This window comes from Garra rufa, chromosome 10 (genome assembly GCF_049309525.1).
Source record: "Garra rufa chromosome 10, GarRuf1.0, whole genome shotgun sequence".
In the NCBI taxonomy this organism is placed as follows: Eukaryota; Metazoa; Chordata; class Actinopteri; order Cypriniformes; family Cyprinidae; genus Garra; species Garra rufa.
The window spans coordinates 15,717,790-15,730,830 of NC_133370.1; positions in this window are offsets into that span (position 1 = coordinate 15,717,790).

A 13,041-nucleotide genomic window follows, 5' to 3' on the forward strand; every position below is an offset into this window, starting at 1 on the left:
CTTTGCTGTTTCTTTTTTGACTTTCTATGTCTGCCAAACATTATAAAACTTCAATTTAAAGGGTTAGTTCACCCAAAAATGAAAATTCTGTCATTAATTACTCACCCTCATGTTTTTCCAAACCTGTAAGACCTTTGTTCGTCTTCAGAACACAAATGAAGATATTTTTTATGAAATCTAAGAGCTCTCTGACCCTCCATAAACAGCAAGGGTAGCGTTACTACCACATTCAAGGGCCCAGAAAGGTACCACGAACATCAACAAAATAGTCCATGTGACATCAGTGGTTCAATCGTAATTTTATGAAGCTACAAGAAAACTTTGTGTGCAAAGAAAACAAAAAACGTATTTTCAATTCTTCTCCTCTGCGTCAGCCTAGCGCCATATTGGAGAGTATCACAACGTGTCTTCTACGTCAGCAGCAAGCGTTGTTTACATGCGAGGAAAGCGCGCACATGAAGACGCGTCGTGATACTCTGCAAAATGGCACAAGACTGACGCAGAGGAGAAGAATCGTTAAATTAAGTCCTTCCCTTTGTTTTCTTTGCGAAAAAAAGTATTCTCGTAGCTTCGAAAAATTCCGATTGAACCACTGATGGACATGGACCATTTTGTCGATGTTCTTGGTACCTTTTTGGGCCTTGAACGTGGTAGCTCTTGAATTTCATCAGAAATATCTTAATTTGTGTTCCAAAGATGAACATAGGTCTTACGGGTTTGGAACGACATGAGGGTGAATAATTAATGACAGAATTTTCATTTTTAGGTAAACTAACCCTTTAAAAGTTCCACTGCAGTGCTTTCAGTGTTGCCAGATTGGAAATGTCCAAGTATCGTACCAGAAGATCAATATGATGTATTTGGAAGAAAATGATTGTATACAAGTCAAACGTACAGAATACAGCTATTCATCTAGCAACTTTTTGACACGACCTGCAAATTACCACAATAGATAAATAACTAGGCTATCTTAGTGAAACGGTCATAGTCGCTGTCATCGCAAGCCTGCGTGTTGCCAGATGTTGAGGGAGTCCTTTTGCGGTACAGTTTTGATGTCGTCATGAACTGCAACATAACGCTCGCTGGCTTAAAGGTGCAGTGTGTAATATTTAAGATTATCTCTAGACAGAAATGCAATATCATATACATAACTATGTTTTCAGGGGTGAATAAAGACCTTACTTAATTAACCATTATGTTTTTATTACCTTACAATTAGCAGTTTATATCTACATACACCGCGGGTCCCCCCACATGGAAGCCGCCGTTATGTTTCTACTGTAGCCCTGAACGGACAAACTGCTCTACAGATCGCGTTTCATCACTGCTGTTCTTGGGAAAAAACACTGACACAATGATGAACAAGTAACTGCAATATTCACAATAACATCGTTTTATTGAATTATCAAGTAAATATAATTCTCTTATTTACGTTTTAAAAGAAACTTCATTATTCTTTGCTGTCTGAAACGACGACATCTTAATCGCGTGTCGGTTGCCGTAGTTTCTGTAAAGGGAGGGGTGAGCGGTGGACGGAGCCGTTGGTTGCAATCAGGTTGCAATTCAAAACTTAACCGCTAGATGCCGGAAAAATCTACACACTGCACCTTTAAAAGCAGGGAACGTTAGATCTAGGATCCCAAGCTAGATCAATTAGCATAGAAGCCCTATGATTACAACGACCATCATTTGAAGTGTCACAAAATTCTGAAATTATCGTACATTGTTTTTTTTTTTCATTTTTGATCATAAACCAACAGACCCAACAAAACACATAATGTTCCCCTAATGTTCCCATATGGTTCCCATTTAGGTTTTTTTTTTTTTTTGGAAAACAAAAATCAACGTTCTAGGAACGTTCCCTGTAAGTTAATTTTTTGATAACCTAAAGAGAACATTTCCAGAACGTAAGTTGAGGAACGGGATGAGAACATTCCCTGCAGGTTATTTTTAATAATGAAATTATTGTTATTTGGTGCTTAAGAAATGTAATATCTGGGCTATTATATGGTACATGGTAGTTATAATTAAGAACTCTTACATATTCATAAATCTTACATATTAACGAATAATTAAATCTCATTAAATGCTCCTTATGACGGTTAAACATGCTCTGATTTTCTGTAATGATTAAACAATAGTTCAAACAAGACATAGTTTGTAGTAGTGATTACTGAGGTACATTTCCGTCCCCTAACCTAAAGGGAACGTTCTATTTATGTTAAGAAAACTTTCCTGGCTAACCATGATGGAAAGTTCTTGAGAACCTTCTGGTAAACAAAAACTAACGTTCTCAGAACGTTCTGGGAACAAAAATTGTCAGCTGGAGAGGTCAATATTTTCATGCAAATATGATAATAATTGTACGTCTAGGAACACTGAGAGCTTTGAAACGCAGCTTTATTCTGTGTTGACGTAATTTCAACTGAAACAGGAAGACAGGATGGGACATATCCAGCAGCCCCGCCCTTTTTTTTTTTAAATAGCCAATAGCGTTTTGGTTATATCACAGCTTGGGCTAGAGCTGTTGAGCCTGGTAAAGATGCATTTGACAGTGTATGCCACCCGCAATCATACCCGCAATCTCATCCATATCGCTATAAAATATACCATTCTGTGTAAAATTCAAATGGATCCGACACATTTTGTGGTGTGCGCCGATTCACGCATATGATTTGCTCCATGCTATCGTGTCTCTGGACCGGAGCAGTGTGCGTGCTGCGGTGGTTGGTATGAAACAGCGCAAAATCAGACTTCTCTCGCCTCAATTGAAAGCATATTTACACTGTCTGAATCATTCCCTATCCCCTATATAGTGCACTACATGCTATTCACCATACAGAAAATACCATTTCTGTAGACAAGTGACCGATTTCAGCAACAGCTTCAGCGTCTATTTATAGTGTAGGGGCGGGGCGCTTCGGATTCTACAGGGCATTTGACTGGATAGAAAGTTTGATCGTCAAAATCGTTGATCCATATTGGCAGAAATTAGAGACTAAGTTTTGAATGCGTATATCTTGAAAATGCAAATTTTGAAACACACTAGCTTACAGATTACCTCAAGGCTAACATATTCAAGCCAAAAAACTTCCATTTTGATTTCATACCTACTTTAAAGGGATAGCCCATCCAAAAAATGAAAATTCTGTAATTATTTACTCACCCTCACATTGTTACAAACCTGTATGACTGACATACTTAACCAACATATGTGACCCTGGACCACAAAACCAGTCTTAAGTCACTGGGGTATATTTGTAGCAATAGCCAAAAATACATTGTATGGGTCAAAATTATTGATTTTTCTTTTATGTCAAAAATCATTAGGAAATTAAGTAAAGATCATGTTCCATGAAGATTTTTTGTAAAATTCCTACTGTGAACCTATCAAAATGTAATTTTTGATTAGTAATATGCATTGTTAAGAACTTAATTTGGACAACTTTAAAGGTGATTTTCTCAGTATTTTGATTTTTTTGCACCCTTAGATTCCAGATTTTCAAATAGATGTATCTCGGCCAAATATTGTCCTATCCTTACAAACTATACATCAATAGAAAGCTTATTTATTGAGCTTTGTAAAATTTAACCTTATGACTGGTTTTGTGGTCCAGGGTCACATATGCTGTTTTTTCAACAAGTTGAAGAATGTCAGTCATACAGGTTTGTAACAATGTGAGGGTGAGTAAATAATGACAGAATTTTCATTTTTGGATGGGCTATTTAGATAAATGATATTTAGAAATGTCTGTGTTTTTGTACATTCAATAAAAGTCAAATGACACCAAAACTGTTTGGTTACCAAAAAGTACAACAGAAAAAGTCACGTTTGGGTAAGTAAGCAATGGCAGAATTGGTATTTTTGGCTGAACTATCCCTTTAACATGTTTATTTAGCTCACTCACTCTTGTGAACAACAGCAAGGTGAAAGAAAAAGCAGTTCTCTGTCCTAATCTCCAGCTGCTCCTCTTAACCTGCATCCGAGTCCAAGATTTCTTGCCTATTTCAGCCATACTTTCCGAACTGCTTGTTACCTCCCAGAGTCCCCTGTAAGAAGCACATCTCACATTAGCGCATCTTATCCCGTTCCTCATCTTACGGCCACACAATAAAACAAACAACCTACACTTTCACACATAGATTCCGATGCCCCCACACTTATTTCTTTTGCATAGAATTGCCTTTTTTTTCTTGTGAATTCTGTCCATACTTCTTTCTCCTCCCTTTTGCTGGCACTCGGAAACACTTGGCCATATAAATGGGACGGAAAAAGCAGGCTAGGTCCAAGGATTAAGTGAAACCAGGAATGATTATAATTCTGCAAACCCTTTTGGCACGGTTTGCAAGGAAACATATCTCTGTTATAATGCGAGTGTGCGCGTCTTTGAAAATAATTAAACTTCCAGATACTGAGTGAGGCACAAACGTGAGGGATGATACTCAATTTAATGCGTTGGTGTCTATTTTAATAAAGACAGCCGAATGTACTTGGTGTTCGGAATAAGCGACTGGAGATGGATAATGTTTTGGCACTCTGGGTCCAGTCACGAGTCTTTGGGGAAGTGAAGGGGGGCGGACTTTCAGAGGCCAACGATCAAGGAGAATTCCATCAACAACATCTGGAATCCAAACTGCTTCAATACTAGCACACTGCAGGAGAGAGGGAGGAAAACACGGCTTATCTGTGCACATACTGTTGATGTAATACAAATGATACAACCTTTAACTTGATCAGACATCTGTCTAAACATAAATGTGCATTACAAGCCTACAAGATTCGCAATGAGAGGCCTTTTGTTGTTTCTAAACGCACCACGTCGTGTATGCATTTCAGTCAGAGCGTATCCCGCTACACAAGTACTTTGCCTTTTTTACTCGGTGCACATTTTAAGCAAGTCCAATCTTTTCCCAGCTGATTCTGCAGTACGAAGAACAACCTCAGCACTTTCTGCTCTGCCCACAATTCCCTCCATTTCTCTCTCTCTCTCTTTTTCTCCAGGCAAGTAGAGTTGAGTTTCCTCAGTTTCTGCTAAGTGACTCACTTTTTTTTCTTAAACAAGGCTTAACTGAAAACATTAGCAGTACCACAAACATTTCAAGTCTCTCTCTTAAAACGCATTCTTTTTTTGAAGGTCTCTGAGCAAAAAAAGAGACTTGCCTGCTCTTTGTGATCCATTTTACATCTTCATGCTGTCTGCTTGTTCAAGTGAAGTCAGTCACATGCTATTTAACACCTCTACTTGTTAGGCTGTATCCACTTCTTTCGATATGGAGCAAATTCTTGGCTTTCCAAACCTAATGGGAAAAAGAACAGACTTTGAAGTGTCACTTAGAACAGATTCAAAGAATATGCTTTAAAACATGTTTGTTTGCTAACTACAAAGCTACATTTACTAAGCATTAAATTATACCTTTTCATTTAAGAGCTAAAATAAACAAAATGCACAAAAATCAAACTTGGACCATCATTCCGATGTAGAAAACAAAAATCTGTGTGGCACGTGAACGTGATGCTCCTAAATGCGAACACATGTTTTCCACAGCTTGCATGAGATGTAAATTAACATCAATTATGTAAAAAATACAAGTTGTAACGTAGGATGGTTTTTGTTTCTTCAAGCCATAAAACAGTGAATCATAAGTCATATTCTGCTCCAATTGGCTTTCTAACATCTACAATAAAATGGGTTTTCTAACAACAAAATCTCATCTCTCTAAACACAGCAAATCAAGTTTATATACACCTTGCAGAATCTGTAAAATGTTAAAATTTGACCAAAATAAGAGGGATCATACAAAAAGCATGTTATTTTTAAAATTAGTACTGACCTGAATAAGATATTTCACATAAAAGATGTTTACATATAGTCCTCAAGAGAAAACGGTTAATTTTTTTTTAAATGATCTCGTTCAAAAGTTTACATACACTTCATTCTTAATACTGTGTTTGTTACCTGAATGATCCACAGCTGTTTTTTGTTTTGTTTACTGATAGTTGTTCATGAGTCCCTTGTTTGTCCTGAACAGTTAAACTGTCTGCTGTTCTTCTGAAAAATCCTTGAGTTCCAACAAATTCTTTGATTTTTCAGCATTTTTGTGTATTTGAACCCTTTCCAACAATGACTATGATTTTGAGATCCATCTTTTCACACTAAGGACAACTGAGGGACTTATATGCAACTATTACAGAAGGTTAAAATGCTTTCTGATTATTCAGAAGAAAACACAATGCATTAAGAGCTGGAGGGTGAAAACTTTTAGAATTTGAAGATCAGGGTAAATTTGACTTATTTTGTCTTCTGGGAAACGTATCTTCTGTAGCTTCTGAAGGGCAATACTAAATGGAAAAACAAATGATATTTAGGCAAAAGAAGAAAAATGTACACTTTTTAATTCTGTTCAAAAGTTTACACCCCCAGCTCTTAATGCATGGTTTTTCTTTCTGAAGCAGCAGTGAGCATTTGAACCTTCTGTAATAGTTGCATATTTCTCAGTTGTCCTCAGTGTGAAAAGATGGATATCAAAATCATATAGTCATTGTTGGAAAGGGTTTAAATACACAAAAATGCTGAGAAAATCAAAGAATTTGTGGGACCTAAAGGATATTTCTAAAGAACAGCAGGCAGTTTAACTGTTTAGGACAAACAAGGGACTCGTGAACAACTATCACTAAAAAAAAACAACACAACACAGTATTAAGAATCAAGTGTATGTAAACTTTTGAACCAAGTCATTTTTAGAAATTAGAATTGAAACTTTTTTCTTTTATTGACTATGTGTAAACGTCTTTTGTGTAAAATATCTTATTTAGGTCAGTGCTAAATAAAAAATAACATGCATTTTGTATGGTCCCTCTTATTTTGGTCAAATAACTCACAGATTTTGCAAGGTGTATATAAACTTTTGACTTCAACTGCATATTTCCATATCTACAGCACCATTTAAAAGTTTATGGGGAATTAAGTTTTTTTTATTAGAATGATTTCTGAAGGATCATTTGGCACTGAAGTCTGCTGAAAATTCAACTTTGCCATCACAGGAAAATTTAAATTAAAACTACATTTTAAAACAGCGCCGCTTCAGAAGCGGCTTAATGTGCACACGCTTTGTGAGTGCATAGAAAACAGTCTATAAGAGCATGCAAGTACTGTGTTGACTTCTCTTTCATGTCTTTTTACGCTTGAAAACCTAAAGTCACTAGAATGTTTAAATTGGCAAGATGTAATAGCATGTGCTAATGATACGTTCCGTCATCTGTCATCACGTTTTAAGCGCGGAGTGGGAATTAGTAGAATTAGGTGCAATACCCGCAATCACTGCTAAAATTTAAGTCCTGCTCTGTTTCCTCCGCTAATTCCTCAACTGTAAAAGACTGTGAGTAGCCTCACTATAATGTCACTGAGAAGCTGGTGTGGATGATTTTTGGCGTGGCGGCCCGTCACGGTAGAATGAATGTAGCAGAAACACTGATGTGCACTGTGTATTTACAATTTGGTGTACTTCACTGTTGTTTCCGTTTTGTACACGAGTTCTCTTTAGGGATCCATTAAGAACACGTGTTTCGTATAAATATCCTCATTTTGGACTACTCACTCACACTCTAGCAGTTTTTATTCATATATTTTACTTATTGTCCCCATTTTTACTGAAACAAAACATTACCAGAGCAAAGAGCAAACCCTTCACATATGTTCTGGTACTAATCAAACACAATATACATCTCGGCATGAGAGTTTGAATTTTGTTACATGCCCCTACAGAATAATCTACTTAGGTAATGCTGAGTGTGCTTAAAACACACATAAAAGAAAGGAGGCACCTGCATTAACGTGTTGAGCTATGGGAAACATACCGTCTACACTTAGACAGGGTGGGGTGTAAGCAGAGCAGATTTTTTTCCGTTGTTCCAGACAGAGATTGCATGAAAAACACACAGGTTATAGGAAGTAAAACAATCAGCATCTCTAAACTCTTAGTGTTGGTTCTTTCCCCCCTTGTTTAAAAGGTAAACACTTCCAAAGTGGGCAGGAAAAGACTCCCCAGCAGGAGCTGCTGAATCAGTCTTTTTACCCTCCCCCTGCCTACTGCACCAAACCCAGTTACCCTCACTCTGACCCAGTCACATCCTCCAGGAAACCCCCCTGCTTCAGCTCAGGCCTGCAATGGTTAACTGGACTCTTTCTTTACCTTATGACTTTAATGACTGGACTGCCACATCAGAAGCATGAGGTATATGTTCCCCTCCTTGTCTGTCTCTAATATTTCCTTTTTTTTTTCCCTCAGAACTCCCTTAGTTCTCGTCTTCGCCCCTCCTCCAACACTAAACCACATATGGTTCTCATATACAAACCCATGTCATGAGATGTTTGTCATGTCTAACTCAAAGCTGAGGAAACGGATGAGAAACATGATGCACAAATACACCAAAGTTTACATCTTTCTGAACGTGTCTGTTTAAAATCTCTGAAAAGCAGCGGTTTCCAGCTTTTGTGCCGTAAGCAAAACTTTTTGCATGAGGAATTCAAGTTTTTACAGCTTGAACCAAGCGGCTTTGGGGGTAGCGAGAGAAATAAAGGGGGTTAGAAAGAGTTCTGAGATGCCACATCAGAGGGGGGCTTTGAAAAAGGAGACTTGTGGTTAGTTTCTCCAACTGCTGGTCACAAAAGGCAGTGCGGTGGGAAGGGGGCGACTGCTGAAGATTGCTTAAAATATGTTTACACTGCTCATTCATCAGCAGTTATCACAGGAATGACAGGATGTGGTAGTGTAGCATTATCTGATGGCTGGGGGCAATGGAGGAGTAGGCTATCCTTACATTACCCGACCTGGACACGATTTAGGACAAAAGGCGTGGTTGTTGTTCTCCCTGTATCCCTTAAAGGATTTTTCCAGGTTCATACAAAGTTAAAGGGATAGTTTACCAAAAAAATGACAATTCTGTCATTGTTTATTTACCCTCATGCATCCAATTTGGAAGTCAAAAAGACCTATTTTAAAGAACGTACATGCTCCTTTTGTCTATACAGTGACAGTTCATAGTGTAAGGTATAAAAATACTCCATTCTGAATACTTAAATGTGCTACATTCAGTTACAAGAACCAATGCAGAACAAACCTAGTGTGAAAACTAAACTGAATGAGATTTGTGAATGTCAATGGAAGGGAATACTATTAGTAAATATAATCTTTGGAGCTTGATAGACAGGGTTTGGAATGTTGTCCGCTGCTTGTAAAAAATTAATCTAGGGGGCAATGTTCTTTTTTTTTTTAAATCTTAAAAAGCTTCTATATAGGCCATTCTACAGAGTTAAAACACAAGCATTTAAGTATTTAAATTTTAGAACCTTCCTAAGATCCTTCTATTATCTTTTGAATTATATTATTATTATTTAAAATGTTAGTAAGCTTACTATATATATAATAATCATTATTTATTTTAGTACTTTCAGTTGGGATATGGCTGTCCTGAACCATAACCCCTACATTTTAACTTGAAAAAATGATTTTAAAAACAATGTTTGCATTTTATTCCATTGTTTTTCAAAATAGTTCAAAGAATATTTATTTAAATTTTCTTTATGAAATTACAGAATAACCGAAACTGTGCATGTTTTAGTCCTTTGACTGAGACTGATTTTAACTACACCCCTACATTTATGATCAGGAAATATTTCTGTGTCCTATCTTGTAGCTACATGGTGAGTTTTATAAACCCTATAATTTTGAGGTAAACGTGTTCAAAAGTCTGAAAATCTGTGTGTAACTTTAAGGAATGTTACTACCAAGCCCCTTTTTTCTGCAATTAACCACACTTTTTTAGTTTTATATGTGTACAGCTGTGCTAACAATGTGCTGATTAGCATATGAGCTAGACTCAAAAGTATCTAAAATTGTCATTACCAAAACATGACATCATTGTTTTGGTAGTGACAAAAGGGAACACATAATTCTTTATTTGGAGAAAATAAACTAAATTTTAGATACACACATTTTAGTATGTTTTGTAGTGTTTCAGAGTTAAAATTCTGTAATGTCATGTGGTTGCTAAAGAAATATTACCATCACTACCAAAAATGTGCAGTCACAACCGAAACATGGGATGTTTTGTCAAAAATAAAGTATATTGAATTATCAACCAAGATGTTATGATAGTTTTTCAGTTCAATTAAAATTTAAACTAATGAATCCTTAAGTTTGAAATCAGTATGATCAACTTTTTGCTTTTTACAAAGAAAAATTGGATTCAAAATACAACAAATCTTATAAATCACACTTGAAATATTGTTATTGATTTACCTCTGAAAACTTTAATAAACTACCAATATATATATATGTGTATATATATATATATATGTGTATATATATATATATATATATATATATATATATATATATTTTTTTTTTTTTTTTTTTTTTTTTTTTACAAGGAAGATGTAAGCAAACTCTTAATAGGTCAATGTAACCCTTCTTATTAAATTATATACTACTGTGTGTTTCGGTAGTGACAAATATTTCAAAACTTTCTGAAAATAAAATATGAAAATTAACTGCACTATTAGAAATGTGTACTGTGGATATTATACAATTTGCATACATACAGAATTTGTGGAAGAAGACTTTTTAAAAAGTTGTTCTGTTCTAGTTCTGTAGAATGTCCAATAAAAAGTGTGTTATTGCAGCTGTAAAGTTGTATAAATAATCCTTTTAGCACTGGCAGTAATGTTATAGGTGGATGAAACATCTGGATATACATTATGGACTTACTTCAGTATATTTTGTTTTTATATGCACATTTTATGTAAAAGGTACAGGATTTACTGACATTAGCTGAAAGAAATTGAAGAAATATATATTTGCATACTAGTCATATGTTACAGACATGATTTAAGCATTGTAGATATATTCTGAAAAGTATTGTAGAATTTATCCCAGTTCCACTGACCTCCATTGTAAACATATTCCTGTAAACATAATTTTTTACTTCTTTTTATAGTAAGAGAAAAACCAAAGTAATTCTGTGGTAATCGACTGTATACCACTGATGCTGTCGACGGCTTGTACTAAACCTGGAATATTCCTTTAGGATACATTCTCATGTGCCCTTTATATGTGGTTTATGAATTACCCTACATCATTTGCAATATTAAACAATCCAACTTCTAAAGAACTATTATTTTGACCAAAGTAGTGACTCCTCTGAAAAGAATGATGCAACAAGTGCGACCTAATCCCATAGTCTCCGATCTGTCTGACACACACGGACTCGAGTACTTCTTTTGATAGCATCCAATGTCCGAGCTTTTGAAAAGGAACTGCGGGTCACAGAAGCGGTGACGGGTTGGGCTGTGTGTGGGCACATGAGGGTCGACCCAGTTCAGCTGCCCTATGCAGAGTGTTGCATCAGGCGGGAAATATGCTCTGCTCAGCCACCAGGGCACTAATTACAGAGGACCTATGCTGAGCTCGACAGGAAGGACGTCAAAGACCGAGCACGGGGATAGAGGGAACGAGCCAAAGCGGTGGAAGAGAGGAAGAGGGCCTTATGTTGTAAAAATAGAAGGGTGGGAGTTGAGACGCAGACAGGGTGTGAACATTTTCTGAGGCATTATATTTACCTGCTCGTGTGCAATACGTAACCAGCCAACAATAGGTTTCAGAGATAATGAGTCTGGAACTGTAGCAAATAACCTTCCTCTTCACACAACCAATCATGAGCTGCACATGGAACACAGTCTGCCTATACAGATACGGAGAAAACACATTAGTTAGGTTTTGTTGTTTAAAACTGAGATAAAGGAGCTGCTTTTTAACCTTCATCTCGACTAAAAGGGCAGTCTAGCACGTGACTTGTACATTTAGTTTTGTGGAAAGTCTGCCTCCTTGTGGTGAGTTAATAATGACATTGCTTTAGACTACTGCCAGGAACAACAATGTTCGATTCGTTAACTGCATTCATATTTACTCAACAGTTAAAAAGTTTGAGGTCAGTAAGTTTTGAAATAAATTAATACGTTATTCAGAAAGAATGCATTAAATTGATCAAAAGTGCCTGCAACAGGGTCAGAAACACAAAGGCCCATAAATTCAAGACAAAGGAGCAAAAAAATGTCCCTGCAAAATTAAACAACGTATTACGGCTGTTGGGATTAAAATGAAATGTGAAAATGAATGAAGAGTGTCAATTTGCAGAATTACATTTAGAATCACTCACAATGCATTAGAACGCTTTTACGCGCCGTTTTGTGCAGCGCTGAGCCTTATAACCAATCAAACGTGTTTCTGCTGGATTTAGGAATGTATTGGCCAATCAGAGGCGCTTAGATTAGTCAGCGCTGAAAACGCTGGAGTTGTTGATGATAGCGCACGATCGCGAATTCCCTCATAAACAACAGAACAAAGTGCAGATACGATGTAAATAAAATATTATTTTATTAGCTTCAGTGATTATAAAGGGAGTTTTTGCATAACTAGTGTTAGACTTGGCTAACCTCATGGCCTGAAATGTTTGTCTATGAAACCAGAATGTGACATGCTCAAAACGAAACAAAACGTTTTGTTTTATATATTGATACAAGTCCCTATAGTCTTTGTCGATAGTAATTTACAAAATAAAAAGCAATAAACTACAATAATGATTTTGATCATAATATTACAGCCTTATAAGCTGTTTTTTTTTTAAAGTTTTTATTTTTTAACTTCAAGTCTATTGTTATTGCCAACATCCTAAAATATTGAATTTAAATTAAAGGGGTAAATAAGTATGTGGCATTTAAAGACATTTGTTTTTTATAACATACAGTGATGTAAAAAATAAAAATAAAGTTATTTTCTGATTTTTGGGTGGAAATCACAAATATGAATATAAAAAAATATAAGCGGCACAAATATTTTAAACAGATTTTAAATCTTTCTTGACCAGGAAATCAGCAAATTAGTGTAACTTCTGAAGGATTAAAGTTTAGTTATCATTACGAGAATAAATTAGATTTTAAAATATAAATCAGTTATCAAATTGTAATATTTCACAGTATTAGTTTT